The sequence below is a fragment of the Oryza glaberrima genome, chromosome 7 (assembly GCF_000147395.1).
Source record: "Oryza glaberrima chromosome 7, OglaRS2, whole genome shotgun sequence".
Taxonomy (NCBI): Eukaryota; Viridiplantae; Streptophyta; class Magnoliopsida; order Poales; family Poaceae; genus Oryza; species Oryza glaberrima.
In genome coordinates this window covers 6,132,205-6,153,266 of record NC_068332.1, presented here as the reverse complement: position 1 = coordinate 6,153,266, position 21,062 = coordinate 6,132,205, and the positions used below count along the sequence as shown (strand labels likewise).

The following is a 21,062-nucleotide window of genomic DNA, read 5'->3' as shown; positions in this document are numbered from 1 at the left end:
AGACTCCCATGAGTAGGCAAGAATCCACTTTGTTTCCTCCAGTAGGAAAACCATTGGGAAAACCATCGGCGTACTCCTTAACTGATAGAGAGAAATTGCAAGCACATAGATATGTGCTATACAACTGTGATGCTGTAGTGCCATATCTGAAGTACGTATTGTCCTAACATAGCCTTTTTTTATGTGTTGTAAGTGTTTTGCTTCAAATTTATGTTTATTTGTTTTGCAGAGAACATGCTGTTGATTTGCAAAGGAAGAAACGCAAAAGGCTAACTCCAAAAAACATTGAGAACATGCAAAATGAACAATTCCCTGATTGGTTCAGAGATCATGTAAGTCTCAAAATTTAGGTTTCTCTTTTTCAAATATGAGTACAACTAATACATCTTTTGGTTTGGTGTAGATCTTGCAGTTGGAGAATCAAAGAGGTATCGATAGTATTGATGAGGATATTAGATGGCTGGCACATGGACCAATTGAGGTAGCAAAACGACATAGAGCATTCAATACCCGTGGGTATAGGTTCAGATCAAAGCGTTATGACAGGGTGACTCAAAACAGTGGAGTTGTTGTGACTGCAAAAACATCGAGCTACACGTCCGCCAGTGATACTAACCCTGTCCTTGGTGATATCATGTATTACGGAAGGATACTTCATATAATTGAGTTAGACTACTACGGAAATTTCTCAGTTGTGTTGTTTAAATGTGAATGGGTCGATGTAACTAAAGGAAAAGGAGTGAAAATAGATAAGTTTGGCTGCACACTTGTGAATTTCTCAAATAAAATTCATGCCGGTGAAAAGATTGAGCATGAGCCCTTTGTATTTGCAAATCAAGTCGACCAAGTGTTTTACATTGAAGACCATTTAAATCCAGGGTGGTCTATTGTAAGGAAGATGAAACCCAGAGATGTATTTGAACTAGGCGAAGAATGAAATGATGTGGAATGCGAACCATACCATGTCAGTAATCTTGGGGAGCTATTTGACAGTGCACATGATGGTCAGACATGGATTCGAAGAGATATAGAAGGAACAACTGTCGATAACATGGTAACTAATTAAAGGTGAGGTTATGAAGGTTTTTCACTATCTATCTGTCCATTATCAATGATTTCCTTATATTGTTTATATCTTCACTTGGGGAGCACTTTATTTTTATGGCAGTAATTTTGGATGGAGATTTACTGCGATGAAGGCTTCTTCACCACAATAGCTTTTCTGGATGAAAATGTCATTCGTATATTTCCTTGGATTGTCTAAGTGATTGAGCCAGATCGATTCAACTTTTTATTTGCATACATAAGTCCCATTAGTTATATACAGAATTGGTGGTTAGATCTTATTTTTAAATATCCAGGATATCATATTGTTTATATGATGAGAAAAAGGAATGGGCGTTTATAATCTTTGCATCTATTGTGTTCTGTTATTCCATTTCCACCTATATAAATACCTGGAGAAAACTATTTACGTTGTCAATGGCACCTAACGTGAATAAGTAAGTCGAACGGACAACTCCAACATGAAGTGGACATAGCCTGGTGGTACATGGCTTCTTCAGCCGTATCGAAGACTCTAGTTCAAATCCTAACAAATCCATTTTTTTCCATTTCTTCTCCAGTGGCGATTCCTAAAATTTTTTCCCTCTCCTTAGCTGGCTAGATAACGAGGAAAACAAATATGCCAGCCTAGATTTTTTTTATTTTTTTTCTAGGGGCGATTCCTATTTTTTTTTCCCTATCCTTCTTAGCTGGCCAGATAACGAGAATTTTTGAACTTTTTATTTTTAATTTTAAAATTAAACTGATCGAAAACTTATTTTTTCAATATAAATATTTTTGGCCACACCAAGTATTATTTTAGGACAAAATATGTTACGTCTGGATTTGATCATGCGATCACTATGGACCAAGACGACAACGAAAAAACATGTGGTTTTTCGGTCGTGCTAACATAAATTAAATAACAATTATTTAAAGAAAAATTATTTTATATCCTGATTTTATACGGCTTGTCCAGACCGGGTCGACAACGAAAAAACGAAAAAACAAGTGGTTTATCAGTCTTGCAAACATAATTTAAATAACTATTATTTTATGACCAAAAATATTTTACGTCTTAATTTCATGCGGTCTGTCCAAACTGGGTAGACACCGAAATAGCATGTGCCTTTTCGGTCGTGCTAACAGAATTTAAATTTCCATCTTATATAAATACCTGGAGAAGTCTATTTACATTCTCAATTGCAGCTAACGTGAAAAAATAAATAAAGGGGGACATAGCCTAGTGGTACTTAGCTTCTTCTACTGTATTGACAACTCTAGTTCGAGAACTAGCAAATGCATAATTTTTTCATTTCTACTCTAGTGGCAATTCCTAAAAACTTTTTCCTCTCCTTGAACGGGAAAAAAAATTCTGTTGCCCCAGAAATTTTTTAATTTTTTGAACTTTTTTATTTTAAAATTTTAAAAACAAACCATTCAAAAACTTATTTTCAGAATATCCGGATATCATCCAGTCTGTCCGGACCGGGTCGACAACGAAAAAACACGTGTTTTTGTCGTGCTATGATAAATTAACTAACTACTATTTTACGTACAGATTTCGTCTGTCCGGATCGTGTCGACAATGAAAAAACACGTGGTTTTTTTGTTGTCCTAAAAAATTAAATCACTGTTATTTAATTATATATATTTTTCATGTGGTCTATCCGGAACGGGTCGATAATGAAATAACACGTGATTTTTTGGTCGTGCTAACATTTTTTAAATAACTATATTTTAAGACCAAAAATATATTGCATCTCTTTTCCATGCGGTCTGTCCGGACTGGGTCGAAAATGAAATAACACATGATTTTTTGTCGCGCTAACATTTTTAATTAACTATATTTTAAGACCTAAAATATATTATGCCACTTTTTCATGCAGTCTATCCGGACCAGGTCGACAACGAAAAAACACGTGTTTTTTTGGTCGTTCTATGATAAATTAACTAACTACTATTTTAACACAAATTTTACGTCATTTCATCCCGTCTGTTCTGACCGGGTCAACAACGAAAAAACACGTGTTTTTTTGTCGTTCTATGATAAATTAACTAACTACTATTTTAACACAAATTTTACGTCCAGATTTCATACGGTCTGTCCGGACCGGGTTGACAACGAAAAAACACGTGGTTTTTCGTTGTCCTAAAATATTAAATCACTGTTATTTAATTATATATATTTTTTCATGCGGTCTGTCCGGACCGGGTCGACAACGAAAAACACGTGTTTTTTATAGTGCTAACATTTTTTAAATAACTATATTTTAGGACCAAAAATATATTACATGTCTTTTTCATGCGGTCTGTCCGGACCGGATTGGCAATGGAAAAACACGTGTCTTTTCGGTCATGCTTAGATAAATTAAATAACTAACCAACGTTCGAATTTCATCCAGTCTGTCCGGACCAGGCTGAGAATGAAAAAACACTTGTTTTTTGGTCGTGCTAAAAAAATTAAATCACTGTTATTTAATTATATATAATTTTTCATGCGGTCTGTCCGGACAAGATCGACAATGAAATAACACGTGATTTTTTGATCGTGCTAATATAATTTAAATAACTAGTTTGACGGACAAATCAACCCCAAATCGATCTGAATTTAGCAATTTATGCCTCTCCGAAAATTATTTTATTCTGCCTCCACTCTTTCCCTTCTTTTCTTTTGCTCCCTCAATTTTTTTCTCAGTTTTCTTTTTTTTTGCCGCCAACTTTTTTTTTTTTGCCCCCACCTTCCCCATCGAGAAAAGCAAGCCAACTGCCCCTAAAAATCTCTTTCCTCTATCCTGACTCCCTGAGTAAATCTCTTTCCTCTGTTGTGGGATTCCTCTCTCCTACGAACTCTCCCATCGTTCTACGGTTCTCCTCCTCGTCTTCATCGGTGTTGATCTGTAGGTAAGATGCCGGGCGCTTTACTGACCCACCGCCCCAAGCAGGCGCTCCTAGATCTTCCACCGCTCCGCTCCGTCGGCTGCTGTACCAGCCATCGCTGCTGCCGCACCTTCCTGCCGATCAACAGCCACGAGCAGGCGACCCCCATGCCCCATGGATGACGTAGGGCATGCGGCGGGCCGGAGACGCCCCCAGCCGATGTGCCGGGTGACCGGGGCACTGCAATTGATGCGGGTTATACCTCCCGACACCGGTTGTCCACTTCGCTCTGCTCCACGCCACGCGGCTGGCGGCAATGTTTCCAAGCCCCGGAATCTCTGCCTCCCTCTGCACATCTTACTACCTCTCTGAGTCGCCAAATTGCAATGGAGGCTAATTCCCTTCCAGTACTACAATACTTACCAATTTGATGTGTTGTATTTTCAGGTTTGGAGTCAGATGCACTGACCGTCCATAGCTGAAGGAGCCTGGTCTACATACAGCTAGGCTTCACACAACTGTAAGCAATACAATATGTGATCTAGTTTTACCTTGCAGCCAATTAAATTTTGTTATTTCTACCCATTACTTGTTTCAAATTGTTGGCCTATAAAATGGACAAATGAATTAGTGAGTATGACATACAGATCCATATTATAGCATTACTTTTGGGACAGCAGTACTCTGTTGTTCTTCAAAAACAAATCCAAAATGGCTCAGGGTATAATCAATTCTGAAATTATTCTTTCTGAAACTATGTACAGCACAGTCCTACTTCTGAAATGAGAATGATATACTTTCGACGCCATAAATGACAGATAGGTTTTTTTTGGGTGCAAGAGATATGGCAAGGAGTAGAAGAAGGCGTATTGTTCAGAGCAATGAGGAATATTTGTCAGAGGAACAGACTGAAGAAGAAAATACCCTTCCACAGCTTGCCACACCATCTGAACAAGAAACTGTATGTGATGATTCTGGAGAAGGCAATGAAGACACTGATGACGATTTTGATATCAATGATGGAGAAGGCAATGAAGACACTAATGACGATGTTGATATTGATGATGAAGGCAATGAAGATACTGATGTTGATATTAATGTTCGAGGTAACTGCTAAGTTTAACAGTCCTAATGGTAAGAAATAATGACATTATTACTCGTATCCCTGATTACTAAGGATCACTTTTGTCTTTGCAATTTAACACCGAACAGTTGAAAATGGAGCACCTGAAACACGTGGCAAGACAAAACTGAAAGATGTTTGGAACCTTCCGAAAGGGCTTAGAATTGTGGTTCAATGCAATGATCTCAATCAGGCGGTAGGGGAAGAAGCTGGAATTTTGGGTAAATTTCTTGGAATGATAGCTAGGAATGGTAGTCTGTGTAGCTTAGGCTACACAGACTGGAGATATGTAATAGGAAAGAGAGAGAAAAATACAAATGAACTAAAAGTTAAAAAGGACATACTTAAGCAAGTAAAGGTAATTCCTTTTCAGATCAACATTTTTGCTAACTTCTTGTATTATGTTATGCATATCCCCATATGGCCATATGAGTTTCTGTGTTGCTATATGTAGATGAGATTCCTTTATGCTCCTCGGATGGAAGAGTTCATATTAAAAAAAATTAGAGAAAGATGGCGGCAATATAAAGCAAAACTAAAAGATTTGTATTTTGATGTGAATGAGACTAAGGAAGCTAATTGCAACAATGTCCCAGAAGGTGTGCTTTCTGACCAGTGGATTGCTCTTGTCAATCATTGGATGAACGAGAAATCGAAGGTACATGTACCATATTCATTTCTGTAATGGTCTTACAAATTAGAACTCTGTACTAAACAAAACAATGCAATATTCTTTTTTGATTGCTAACTCTACGAGACCATAACAGAGAATAAGTGAGTAGAATAAGAAAAACTGCCAAAAGAAGAAGGCAATTCACACAGCAGGGACAAAGAGTTATGCTCGCACAAGAGAAGAGATGGTAAAACATGTCTTGAATAGTATTCATCTATTTCCATTTCAAGCATGTATAGCTACTGTTAGGACTTTACTGATTTGGTCATGTGTTCCATAGAGACAAAAAGATCCTGCAAAGAAGAACCCACATAGAGCTGTTGTTTATGTCCACACACACAAGCGCAAAAGTGACAAGAATATAAATGGGCATGTGGTATACTATTAACACTCAACCATAGATATTTTTCAGTTATTCTCATATGTTGTTTTATTCGTATTAATTTTTCATATGTTTAGGATAATTTGAAGAGACTTATAGCTGAACAACCAGCTTTAGCGGATGCTAGTAAAGGAAAGACTGCTTGGAAAGGAGATGCATTGAACCAAATACTAGGAGATGACAAGCCTGGGCGTGTACATGGTCTTGGACTAGTTCCAAAGCCTAAACAAGTGCTTGATGTGCCAACTTCCCGACGTTTGCAGAATATAAATCTTACTACAGTGGAGGATAACTCCAGTGAAGATGTAATGGCTATTAGACTGCAGATGGAAAAGTTAGAACGCCATGTTGAGAATAATGATGCTGAACTTTTACAATTAAAAGAGAAGGCAACCAAGTTGGAAAAGGCACAAAAGAATCAGGTGAATTTAAGGGAGTTGAGTCTTAAAAAAATTATATGAGCTTGTGTTGGACCCAATGAATACATCTAACTTACCTAATTAAAGTTACAGGGAGGTTTATATGGAGCGTCTACAAAAAAAAAAAGCTATTTGTGATGACGTACCTAATTCAAAAAGGAGGGTATGTATCTTTATGGAAGAAATATCATAACATTTTCTGCATTATCTCATAAACTGTGGTATAGATCTCTGTTCATTTTCTGTTATGGACAGAGAGTGTATGGTGACAACCCCTCGCAAGAAATTTGTATGTTTGAGGAGGGAAACATTATGGATCAGCAGGACAACAGTTTGATGGTAATATGATATAGCACCATCTTATAACTGGGAATAGCTGTGTTTTTTTACTTGGGAATAGCATTTATTTTCTCTCTTTTACAACAGAATACACAAAGCCATGTGCACGATGAGAATTTGCAACCACCAACCAAGCATTCTACTGTTTACAAGGTCCTTGCCTTTGCATTTAAAATATTATTATATATATATATTCACTATTATTTACATAGCATTCATTATAATCATATGCCTTCTTTTACTCTAGAATACACAGTCTTTGGGCCAGAATCACAGTGGGAAGCAAAGGAAGATTACTTCCTGTGCAAACAAGGTTAATTTTCACTTTTTATTAATTGAGTGCATGATGTCAGAGTAAACAAATAATTGGAACATTATAGTTTGTGCCAATTTTATGACCAATTCCATTGCAGCGCAAAGGAAATTTGGACCAGAATGAGCTTATGCAACCAGGGAAGAGTATTTCTAGTGCATACAAGGTAAGTTGATTAAGTTCTCTCTTTATCCTTTCAAACTTAATGCCATAGTCAATAAGTGTTTGAAAGTAGCTTAATTTCGATATATAAATGTATATATAGATTTGTAAAATTTATTTGTTACCTTCCACTGTAGAACAATAAACCTGACAACCAGGACAACTATATGGTGAATGCACACAAAGTTACAAGTACACACAAGGTTATTTTTTTCATCACTTTAAGTCACCATGTCTACAGATATAAGCTCTTTGAAACTATAACACACATGATTTACTAGTTATAATAATTGTATTGCAGAACAAAGAGAACCTTACCCACAAGCTTGTTAGACCAAGCCTAAACAAGTATAGTACTGCTTCTAAGGTTAGTCTAATTGTTTCAAGTTCAAAATGCTATTTCTATTTATTGAACACTACACAACAACTAAAATAGCACACACAGCATGTTGGTTTTTACTGTAAATTCTCTCTATTTTTTCAGAAACGGCAATGCAACACAATGGACTTTTTAACTGACAATTCAACAGTTGTAAACCTTGCTAACATTTTAGTCTAAATAGTTTAATAAAATCTGGTCTTAATGTTCTTTTATTTTCCACTATGATAGAAAGTGTATGGTGACGGTCCTTGCAAGAAATTTGTCATGTTGAGCAGGAAAACATTGTGATGGTAATATACATAAATTTCATTGTTTTATACATGGGAATAGTTGCACTATTTTGTAACTGGGAATATATGCTCTCTTTGATAACAGAATTCACAAAGCCATGCTCAAGATGAGGATAAGACACCACCAACCAAGCATGCTACTGCACACAAGGTCCTTGTCTTTCAATTTATATTTTTATTCTGAACTCACCATGGTTGCATCCTATTATATGGTTATCATGGATACATAGCATTATATTATTTGGTATTGTTTGTAACTAACTATGAATGTTTACTATAGTTCATGACAATGTGATGTATTCTTTTATTCTAGAACAAACGAACCTTTGGCCTAAATGACCATGGGAAACAGATGGAGATTATTTGTGCCAAGGTTAGTTTTCACTTCTTATTGAGTTCAAAAATTATTTGATAGAAAAGTTTGAAAGTAAAATTTCTTAATATATATAATTTTAGCACTGATTTGTTGCCCTCCCCTATAGAACAAGAAACCTGACAATCAGGACAGCCATATGGTACATGCACATAAAGTTGGTGGTGCATATAAGGTTGTTTTTTTATTCACCATGTTTACAAATATCAGTCCATTCAAACTATAACATGCATGATTCACTAGTATTATGATTGAATTGGAGAACAATAATTGGCTCTGTTTGGTCTTTCTTTCTTTCTATCTTGTGGTTAAATAGCAAACCATGATCCAAATTTTTTTTTATAGAAACAACAGTGCAGCAAAATGGACTTTATCACTGACAATTCAATGGAGGTATTTTACTGTGAAATTATTTATGGTACTTGAATTTCTTAAAGTACATTGATAATATTGATGGATGTATTTATGCACTTTAGGTTGGAACTAAAGTATTCTTAAAAATTTGGAAAAATCGGAATACAAACGTGGCTCTTGCCACTATTGTAAGCTGTGATCCAACACGCAGAGTTGGAGGTGTTGAGCTAGGAAATGAATTTTTAATGGTTCATGTCGATCTTGCATTGGCAAAATCCGAAGATTTGATTAGGCCATACAAAGGCTACAAAATTGTTGGTCATGTTGTAGGACTTGAAATTGCGTGGCCTGCAATTTTTGTATGTTCCTATCTCTTACTTCTTACTTCGGAGATGTGCTTTTCATCTTCATAATGGTATATTAATGCTTATATATTTTTTCTATTATAGGTTGACAAGATAAATGGGTGAAGATGTGGGGGAAATTTCGTGACTACCAGTACGCAACTAGGTCACCTGTACATGTCACGGAATGATGATGGCTGCAAGGTGGAGAATGGGGGCAACAAGATGTGTTTCTTTTATATACTTTAGATTCTATTTTCTGCATTAATGTTCTAAACAAAGGTTTAATGCCATGAATTATGCTGATGATTGTCTATGTAATGCAAAATACTATATTTAATATATAATCGATTATCATGATTGATTGGACTATTGTCACTTGTGCATGCTTTGAGTTCATGGGTCTCTTGCCTGACAAAATAATTGGTCAAAGGCCACCTACAGTGGATAGCTCAAATTACAATATTTGTACATGTTGCAGCAACTTGATTATATCCATTGCTAAGATTATATAAAACTGTTCATCTCTCAAGGGAACAACATATATAAGTATTGCTGAAACCTATTAAAATTGTTGCTAAGTAGCAACGCTTATTTCCACTTGTTATCAACGGTTGTCTATGTGTTGTAATTGATCCTAGCAACGGCAGCATAGGCAACGCATATTAAATGCGTTGGTGCAGACCCTAGCAATACTTATAGAGACTTTTAGCAATACATCTTGTAGTGAGTTCCGAGTCGTTGAAGTATCACGCCGACTTCCCTAAAGCCAGATTGAACTGAGGTCGAAGCCGAGTTTAATCTGGACCTACAGAGAGAAGACGCTCTTGTAGTAAAAACAGCAGCCAGATCGTCGGGAAGCCGCATCAAGATTGACGGATAGGTTGCCTCTCCTTGATCTGATTGCGAAGAAGTTGACGAGACCTCATCCGAGTGGTTTGAATCCAACTCAGATGAGATGGTCTTGGAATAGATCTCAGCTGAGTTCGGGAGACAGAACGGAGCAAAGATGGCATCCCCTCCCGACTGGTTCGAATCTGAGCCGAGAAGAGAAATATTGCCGAAGTCGTCGGTGATGAAGTTGAGGCTGCCGAATCGGTATGCCTGCCCGGGAGGGAAGGCGAAGTCGTCGATGCCCGAAACAAATCCCATTGCACTGATCGGCGAAGAACTTGACGCTACCCCTACCTGGCGCGCCAACTGTCGAAACAATATTTTGGCAATACTAAAAGGGGTGGCTATCAAGCTGGAAAAGTGGATGGGTTAGGAGACACTAGGTTTATACAGATTCAGGCCTTCTCGATGAGAAGTACCCTACTCCTGTCCGGGGATTGATCCCCCGAGTGTATTATTGATCATATGATCAGGGAGAAAAACTATGCCCCTAGAGGCACCCGGACCCCTCCTTATATAGGGGGAGGAGCCGGAATTATAAGATACAACCCATGTTCCTAACGGACTAGGCATGTAAAGATAAATTACAATCGTAACCGACTAGGACTATCGGATGTTTCCTTGATACACAAGTTAACATAACAACCGAGTCCTTTACTAAATTTATTCTATCTGTACATGGTACCCCTATACCCAGTCGGATATACATGTTGTGTGGGTATGGGGTATCCATAATCTCCATAGTTCTCCTATAACTTTAGAGCGTGCACAATAGAACTAGAAATGGCTATAAGCAGTCCACGTAGGTTCGGAAGATGACCTGGTGCTAAGCGCGGATGAGAGAGAGGACGAGCGTGCGACTAAATTGTCGCCCGCCTACACGCGCCCTTGAAGAAAAGTGGGGTCCGTTTTTCTACGCGCGGGAGGAACTGCTCGACGACGCCCCATGGCCCATGGGTATCGGAACAGAAATGCAAAGGAGAGAGAAAATGATAAATGAAAGAATTATATATCATTTGCTGAAGTAAAATGGCAGATGCATTACAGCCCATCGTGTTGGCTATACATGACATGGAAAAAATTGCAGCCGATAGTGGACTATACTATTCACCTTCACAGGATAATCACGGTTAAAGCATCCGGCCAAATGATGAACAAGCGCGGAGATGGTTAAATTTTGGGTAGCATCGTCAATTATAGTGTACTATTATTACCAAGGAACATAATCGAAATCATCATTCAGACAGCTTATTACCATTGTAGGCCAGTATGGTTTTTTAATATCCCGGTCCAGTTAGAATTTAGCCTGTGTGGCTTATAAGAGTTGTGTGCTCATGTTTAGTACCACCTTACTAGTTTAACAAGGTTGGAACCAACTTATAAGACATCTTCCTTCAAATCATATCACTTCTGGATTAACCCTTTTACACGAAGCGAAGACGAAAGTGTAAGTAGGTACGTAGGCCCGTCCGTTGGTTGGGCTCAGAGCCTGTAAGTGGGGTGGTATGTTGTAAGTAGGCCCGTTCATTGGTTGGGCTCAGAGCCGACCCTTGCAGTATGTTTAGTACACATTTCTCAGATCCAACTTTATAGGCAGTGGGGGTGGTGTGGGTAAGTGGGCGCACCCGTCAGCCTATATGTCGTGTGGCTACATAGGTGAATTGGACCGACAGGGACGACGGGGACGTCGGGCCTTTGAAGCAAGGATAGAAGTGTAAGTAGCCCCACCCGTCGGTTGGGTTGGGCTGTTACATATTTCTATTCTACCATTCCATTATAAAAATAGTATATATCCTTTTTTATACAACGGTTGGGCTGCTACATATTTCTATTCTATCATTTCATTATAAAAATAGTATATATCCTCTTTTATACAAATACTTTAATTAATTAATTTGCAGACAACTAAGTTACGAATTTTTGCAGTGAGTGGACGATCGAGCATGTTGCTATCTAACATCTGTCGGTACCCCTCGAGCTCACACTGACAGACAATAATCTTCCTCGTTACATATTGAAACCTCTCAGCACTGACTGGCCCCACAAAAGGTATGGCGATGGAGCTGTCAGCGTATGATTACTCACCCACTACATTTAATGAAATCCTAGTGCTTACATACGTGGATGTGATTTCAATATAAATTTAGTTAGGTTAAGGGTATATTTTTCATATTCGTGTGTTTTGAATTTATTTCCTTTCAAAGCTGTCCTTGGCTAGTTTTGGAGTCCCCAAAACCTCCTCTCTTCAAGTGAGAGCCAATTCGTTCTTTTTGCCAAACCTTAAAACCAAAGTCAAATCCCATTCAAAGATTGTATATATTGGTCCATTTAAAAATTTATTGATTCTTAAAAAGTTATAGTGCTCTTATGAAGGTATTTCGTTGGTTAAAAACAAGATATGAACATAAAAGACACTCCTCGAGCTAGGGTTAGAAGGGCCTATACAGATTAACAACCCTACTTTCCTTAAATGAAATAAATGAAAACGTTTGGCTTCCTGTTCCTGTATGCATGATCAATGCATTTAATCTCTTTTTTCATATGAAGCAAAACTTTTCAAACACAAAACAAGAACACATCCCCTACCTGCTAAAGTACCCAACTAGCCCATCGTTAGTGTTGGAATTAATGTATGGGCCTTAGCCCACTCGAAGATTAATTCTATGGAAAATCACAAAAGCCCACCTTATGGGATGGCATGCATATGGAGTTTAGTACCACCTTGCTTATTCTAGGAGAGGGGGACCTCCTTAAAAGGGAGGATGCCCTCCTAGCCACTTGAAGCATGTGTGGTGGAGAGAAGAGGGGAAGCACGCGCGCGCTCGCTCGCCTCGCCTGGCTGCCAGGCGCGCGTGCACAACGTACGCGTCGAATAGTCCGAAAAATTGGCTCCTCACCCTTGCGCAGATGCAGCCTCCTTTTGCAGTTTTGTTTTGCTGCAAATTCGGATTCGTTTTTTGTTTTGGAAACGTTCCGAAAAATCCGGTGCGTGCAAACGGCGTGGAGTCCGGATAAGTTACACGCGACTTATCCGGTTCGGTTACGCGCAGTAGAGATCGTGCGGGCGCCCTGATCAAGCGACCCTTCTCTATATAAACCGACCCGCCGTCTTCACGCAACATATGCGAAATCAATCTAGGGTTTGCCTCCTACTCTGTACTGCGCCGTCGCTCGTAGACTACTCCATCTCGCTCGCCGGCGTGCACCGGCGATCAGGAGAGCAGGTCTCCGGAACCTCTGCCTTCGACGTCCTGCACCGGGAGAAGGCGACAATAAGGTTTTTGGGAAGCGCTTCGCGCGACTGCTCCCTGTTCGTTCGCGACGGCTCGCCTTCCTCTTCGCTCGCGTGTTTCGTGCCTTCGTAGACGCCTGCGAAAAGTTTCGACCAAACAGCCGGTCTTTCCGTTACCTCGGTACATGTTCAATATGTTGCGCATATTTGATCTGTTCATGTTATACTGTGTAGTTTACATGTGTAGATCCAATAATGCGTTCATGCTAGTTTTCATCTGTAATGTCATGATTTATTTATGGAATAGATTAAATCATTATATGCCTATAATCTCAACAATCCAAAAACCTTATTATAGGCACTGTGATTTTACTATGGCTAGTTTTGCCGATGCACTGAGGCCGGATAAATTCACCGGTGTGCATTTTAAGAGATGGCAGATCAGGGTCACTCTGTGGCTGACAGCTATGAAATGCTTCTGGGTGAGTACTGGCAAACCTGAAGGAGTTCTTACTGCTGAACAGCAGAAGCAATTCGAGGAAGCCACTACTCTCTTTGTGGGATGCATTCTTAGCGTTCTTGGCGATCGTCTGGTCGAGGTGTATATGCATATGACCGACGCTAAGGAGTTGTGGGATGCACTGAATACTAAATTCGGTGCTACTAATGCTAGCAATGATCTGTATATCATGGAGCAATTTCATGACTACAAGATGGCTGACAACCGTTCTGTAGTCGAACAGGCTCATGAGATACAAACCATGGCTAAGGAACTCGAACTCCTTAAGTGTGTCTTACCCGACAAATTTGTGGCAGGGTGCATTATTGCGAAATTACCTCCATCTTGGAGAAGTTTCGGTACTGCACTCAAACACAAGAGACAGGAATACTCCGTTGAGGGGTTGATAGCGTCTCTTGATGTTGAGGAGAAAGCTCGGGAAAAGGATGCCGCGTCTAAGGGCGATGGTGGGCAGTCCAGTGCCAATGTTGTGCACAATGCCCAGAACAAGAGCAAGGGGAAATACAAAGCTCAGCAGACCACCAACTTCAAAAAGCAGAAGAAGAACAACAACAATCCTAATCAGGATGAGAGGACTTGCTTTGTGTGTGGCCAAGTTGGTCATCTGGCTAGGAAGTGTCCACCGCGCAAGGGGATGAAGGCACCTGCAGGGCAGACTTCTAAGTCTGCTAATGTGACTATTGGCAACACTGGAGATGGAAGCGGGTATGGTAATTTACCTACTGTTTTTTCAGTTAATCAGTCTACTAATTGGTGGGTTGACACTGGGGCCAATGTACATGTTTGTGCTGACATCTCATTGTTTTCTTCTTATCAGGTCGCACAGGGTTCCACCGTCCTAATGGGGAATGGGTCACATGCTTCTGTTCATGGTGTTGGCACGGTAGATCTGAAGTTTACTTTAAGAAAGATCGTGCAGCTGAAGAACGTGTAGCATGTCCCTTCTATCGACAGGAATCTTGTTAGTGGCTCCCGTCTGACTAGAGACGGATTTAAGTTGGTTTTTGAGTCTAATAAAGTAGTCGTGTCTAAACATGGATATTTTATTGGTAAAGGTTATGAGTGCGGAGGCCTGTTCCGTTTTTCCCTTTCTGATTTCTGCAATAAGTCTGTGAACCATGTTTGTGGCAGTGTGGATGATGAGGCTAATGTTTGGCACTCACGTTTATGTCATATTAATTTTGGCTTGATGTCTCGGCTTTCCAGCATGTGTTTAATTTCTAAGTTTTCCATTGTCAAAGGTTCTAAGTGCAATAGTTGTGTGTAATCGAAGCAACCTCGCAAGCCTCAGCCGAGGAGAGAAACTTGGCACCACTAGAACTCCTACATTCAGATCTTTGTGAAATGAATGGGGTGTTGACGAAGGGTGGAAAACGATATTTCATGACGTTGATTGATGATGCTACTAGATTTTGCTATGTGTACTTGTTGAAAACGAAAGACGAGGCTCTAGACTATTTTAAAATTTATAAGGCAGAAGTTGAAAATCAGTCTTGACAGAAAGATAAAAAGGCTTAGGTCTGATCGTGGTGGAGAGTTTTTCTCGAACGAGTTTGACTTATTCTGTGAGGAACATGGCATCATACATGAGAGGACGCCTCCCTATTCTCCCGAGTCTAATGGGATTGCTGAAAGGAAGAACCGCACACTAACTGACTTGGTGAATGCCATGTTGGACACCGGGGACTGCCTAAGGCATGGTGGGAGGAGGCATTGTTGACCTCAAATCATGTGTTAAACAGAGTTCCTAACAGAAATAAGGACAAAACACCATATGAGATATGGATTGGGAGAAAACCATCACTTTCTTATTTGCGCACATGGGGGTGCTTGGCGAAAGTCAATGTACCAATAACGAAGAAGCGCAAACTTGGACCTAAGACTGTGGACTGTGTCTTTCTGGGATATGCTCATCATAGCATTGCCTATAGATTTTTAATAGTTAAATCCAAGATACCGGACATGCATGTTGGTACAATTATGGAGTCTCGTGATGCTACCTTCTTTGAGAGCTTTTTCCCAATGAAGGATACACATAGTGGTTCGAACCAACCCTCTGAAATAATTCCCAGTTCAATCACACCACCAGAACAAACTGAACATACACATGAACATGTCTCTAAGGAGGATGTCAGTGAAGCTCCTCGAAGGAGTAAGAGACAAAGGACGGCTAAGTCTTTTGGTGATGATTTCACTGTGTACCTCGTGGATGACACTCCTAAGTCAATTTCAGAAGCATATGCATCTCCTGATGCAGACTACTGGAAGGAGGCTGTCCGTAGTGAAATGGATTCCATTATCGCTAACGGGACTTGGGAGGTGACAGAGCGACCCTATGGGTGTAAACCTGTGGGGTGCAAGTGGGTGTTCAAGAAGAAGCTTAGGCCTGACGGTACTATTGAAAAGTACAAGGCTCGGCTTGTTGCTAAGGGCTATACTCAGAAAGAAGGCGAAGATTTCTTTGACACTTACTCACCTGTTGCTAGATTGACCACAATTCGTGTGCTACTTTCCCTAGCAGCCTCACATGGTCTTCTCGTTCATCAAATGGACGTTAAGACAGCTTTTCTTAATGGAGAGCTGGATGAGGAGATCTATATGGATCAACCTGATGGGTTTGTAGTTGAAGATCAAGAAGGCAAAGTGTGCAAATTGTTGAAGTCTTTGTATGGTCTGAAACAAGCTCCTAAGCAATGGCACGAGAAATTTGACAAAACATTGACATCTGCAGGCTTTGCAGTCAATGAGGCAGATAAATGTGTGTACTATCGCCATGGTGGGGGTGAGGGAGTTATTTTGTGCTTGTATGTTGACGACATACTGATATTTGGGACAAACCTTGAGGTGATAAATGAGGTTAAATCATTCTTGTCTTAAAATTTTGATATGAAGGATTTGGGAGTAGCTGATGTTATCTTAAACATTAAGCTAATTAGAGGTGAGAATGGGATTACACTCTTGCAGTCCCATTATGTGGAGAAGATTTTGAATCGCTTTGGCTACATTGATAGTAAGCCTTCTCCAACACCTTATGATCCTAGCTTGTTGCTTCGCAAGAACAAGAGAATTGCTAGAAATCAACTGGAATACTCTCAAATCATTGGCTCGTTGATGTACCTAGCTAGTGCAACTAGGCCTGATATCTCCTTTGCTGTGAGCAAATTGAGCCGATTTACCTCTAATCCGGGAGATGATCACTAGCGTGCGCTTGAGCGAGTAATGCGCTATCTGAAAGGTACTATGGAATTGGGGCTTCACTATACTGGGTATCCTGCGGTACTGGAGGGTTATAGTGATTCTAACTGGATCTCTAATGTGGATGAGATCAAAGCCACTAGTGGATATATCTTCACACTGGGTGGTGGTGCTGTTTCATGGAGGTCTTGCAAACAGACCATTTTGACGAGGTCAACCATGGAAGCAGAGCTGACGGCACTGGATACTGCTACTGTTGAGGTAGAATGGCTGTGTGATCTATTAATGGATCTGCCTATTGTTGAAAAACCGGTGCCAGCTATCCTTATAAACTGTGACAATCAAACGGTAATTGTCAAAGTGAATAGTTCTAAGGATAATATGAAATCGTCTAGACATGTGAAAAGACGATTGAAGTCTGTTAGGAAATTAAGAAACTCCGGAGTTATAACGTTGGATTACATCCAAACAGCGAGAAACCTGGCAGATCCCTTCACGAAGGGACTATCACGAAATGTGATAGACAATGCATCGAAGGAGATGGGTTTGAGACCTATGTGAGTTATACTATGGTGGTAACCCAGTCTATATGATCGGAGATCCCGTGAATTAGATCCTGGGAAGAACAAATCATTAGTAAACTAGAGGAGAGTACCAATATATACCCTCTCCAAGTGAAGATGCATGTACTCTCGTGAGCTGCAAGGCAGGTTAGCTATGCCTTAATGAGTTCTGTTGGCTTTAATTAGCAAAGATGTTGTCCTGCAGAGCATTCTTGAAAGAACTCACCTTTGTGAGCTTGACTGTTGGTCGTAGTCTATGAAGATTTTGGGTGAATCTTCTAGGAAGCTTACTAAAGACCTAGGAGTATGACTTATACGCTCCACCCGAGGGGTAGTCTACAGACGGTCTAGTACCAGATAAGACTTTGAGTGAAACTTGCTTGCACAAGACTTGCAATTCAAGGCGTAGTCCATTGTTCAAGTTGTGAGTAAGTGTAGCTTGGAGTTCTAGGTGGATGTTCAACCTTAATCGGTCTCCATCGAACCGCTGGTATATAAACAGTACATTGGAAAAGGCAAATCTCAGTGAGATTTTGAGATTTGGTGGGGGATTGTTGGAATTAATGAATGGGCCTTAGCCCACTCGAAGATCAATTCTTTGGAAAATCACAAAAACCCACCTCATGGGATGGCATGCATGTGGAGTTTAGTACCACCTCGCTTATTCTAGAAGAGGGGGACCGCCTTAAAAGGGAGGATGCCCTCCTAGCCACTTGAAGCATGTGTGGTGGAGAGAAGAGGGGAAACACACGCGCGCACTCGCTCGCCTCGCCTCGCCTGGCCTGGCAGGGCAGGCGGCGCGCGTGCACGACGTACGCGTCGAATGGTTCGAAAAATTGGCTCCTCACCCTTGCGCAGATGCAGCCTCCTTTTGCAGTTTTGTTTTGCTGCAAATTCGGATTCGTTTTTTGTTTTGGAAACGTTCCGAAAAATCCGGTGCGTGCAAACGGCGTGCAGTCCGGATAAGTTACGCGCGACTTATCCGATTCGGTTACACGCAGTAGAGATCGTGCGGGCGCCCTGATCAAGCGACCCTTCTCTATATAAACCGACCCGCCGTCTTCACGCAACATACGCGAAATCAATCTAGGGTTTGCCTCCTACTCTGTACTCTGCCGTCGCTCATAGACTACTCCATCTCGCTCGCCGGCGTGCACCGGCGATCGGGAGAGCAGGTCTCCGGAACCTCTGCCTTCGACGTCTTGCACCGGGAGAAGGCGGCAATAAGGTTTTTGGGAAGCGCTTCGCGCGACTGCTCCCTGTTCGTTCGCGACGGCTCGCCTTCCTCTTCGCTCGCGTGTTTCGTGCCTTCGTAGGCGCCTGCGAAAAGTTTCGACCAAGCAGCCGGTCTTTCCGTCACCTCGGTACGTGTTCAATATGTTGCACATATTTGATCTGTTCATGTTATACTGTGTAGTTTACATGTGTAGATCTAATGATGCGTTCATGCTAGTTTTCATCTGTAATGTCATGATTTATTTATGGAATAGATTAAATCATTATATGCCTATAATCTCAACACGTTAGTGAGTTAGAAAACGTAACGAAAGTTTTTTTAAAAAAGAACTTTTTATTAAAGCATTCTTTCTAAAGATTTTATTTCTTTCATCGTAAGCATCACCTAGCATTGCCTCCTCTCACTCTCGTGTCTAACTCGATTTGTATATGTCTTTCAACACCACTCAACCTATTTAATTAATTTCCCTTTTCAAGCAAAAGAATGATTTTAAAGAAAGCCACGTACACGTATTCTCTCACTTTAATTTGTATATCCAGCCAAATGATATATTACCGACGAATTAAACTGAAAAACACAACCGAACATATACACTTATTAGTTGAGGATGGTGATCACTCTGTTACCTTTCTTTCACTAACTTGTGTTGGGTTGGGTTGAAGATCAATTTAAATGAAGATATTGACTCAAAAGATGAAGATTTGGCAGAGAATATAAACTTCTAGTCGTTACCATATGTTAATTGTGCACATATTGACTGATAAGTGTTCGATTAATCAAATCGATGGAAGTGAGGACACTAGTGTAAAATGTGAAATTCTAACATCATTTCAATCCTCCTCAATAGATAAGTCCAACTTGAAATATTTTCATTAATACAAGTAAAAATATTAGTATTTGATATATGAAAATGATATTAATAGACTTCCATTATGAACTCATATAGTTTTATTTTTTTATAATTTTATAGAGAATAAAAATATAATTGTAAATTTTGAGAAATCAAGGTATCCATGTGGTGCTTTTAAAATATAGTGTCTATACTCCGGAGCCCACATGGGATCGCTTGAGCAATCTTGTATTGTAATTGTAGACCCTTTGCAAACGGATTCTAATGAAGCAGAAGAGAATAACGTATTCATATGATGTTATGTACGTCCGACCGCATCAAAAAAAACAGCCTCCCGTCTGCCACGTCAGTACGTCAAGTGGAGAGGAGACGGCGCGGTGTCCATCGGCAAATATCCACGATTATGGGATGTCTTCCCCCAAAAGTTCACTTTCGCGGTGTCCCTGATCTAAATACACACAGTTACAATGTCCTGTAGCAAAATTTGCCTAAAATATATGGCAAGTTCAATAAGGTCAAAAACCTCACTTCAAGTTAGAGCCGATTTTTTTTAGAGTGAAATACATGGCCAGTCTTTAAACTTGAGGGGTGGTATCACTTAGGTCCGTGAACTTAAAAATTGCACGTTTAGATCCGTGAACTTGGTTTAATATACCACCCCTGGTCCAATCGTCTTTTGACCATGTTTGACTGCCAACGTGACGTGCCACGTAGACAACACTTTTGTGCTCAACCCCCTCCACATATTCCTTCGCACATAACTTGCTATGACCAGTGTGCATTTCAACCCAAATCCCTCAAAATATCCCTAAATCGGCTAGGGTTTCGACAGTGAGGTTAGGGGAAGGAGGCCGAGAGGTAGCGGCTGTGGTGGCCTCGGCGGTTGATTAGTGGCAGGAGGCAGCGCAGTGCAGCGGGGTTAGCGGTAGCACAGGGCGGCCGTATTAGCGGCGGAAGGCAGTGCAATGCGGCTTGCGCACTAGGCATCCCATGGATTCTCCAAGCTCGTCCTCGTCTTAAAGTCGCCGGAAGAAAGTGTTGTTAATCATGTGCCCGTTGCGCAAGGATAAGGTTATTTTGGAGCGCAGAGCAATGGCAATTGCTAATCAGAACCGCATTTTCTATACATGCAAGGAGAAGAATGAGATAGAAGAACGATGTGAGAATTTTTTTTGGGATTCTGGTGTCACTATATAACTACAAGAAGATATATGCGACGTGTTGTGATGTGGAGGGGGCTGAGAGCAAAAGTGTTGCCTAGGTGGCATGCCACGTTAGCGATCAAACGCAGTCAAAGGACGTTTGGACCGGGTGGTACACTAAACCAAATTCACAGACCTAAACGTGCAATTTTCAAGTTCACGGACCTAAGTGATACCACTACACAAGTTTAGGGACCAGTCATATATTTCACTCTTTTCTTATGTACGACCAATTCATTTACTTTTTTTTCATATGATGCAACACACGGTACTAAACACACACGCCTGCTT

General features: G+C 40.4%; 1 long non-coding RNA gene and 1 pseudogene across 1 annotated transcript; both read left to right on the top strand.

The window, feature by feature from the left end:
* The first annotated feature begins 5,564 nt into the window (after window positions 1-5,564).
* LOC127780746 (uncharacterized) lies at window positions 5,565-6,288 on the top strand. Its single transcript, XR_008018818.1, has 4 exons — window positions 5,565-5,705; window positions 5,815-5,907; window positions 6,001-6,096; window positions 6,180-6,288. It is a non-coding gene; the product is annotated as an uncharacterized LOC127780746 (long non-coding RNA).
* Window positions 6,289-6,686: 398 nt separating this feature from the next.
* LOC127780745 (uncharacterized) lies at window positions 6,687-9,290 on the top strand (annotated as a pseudogene).
* The last annotated feature ends 11,772 nt before the right edge of the window (window positions 9,291-21,062 follow it).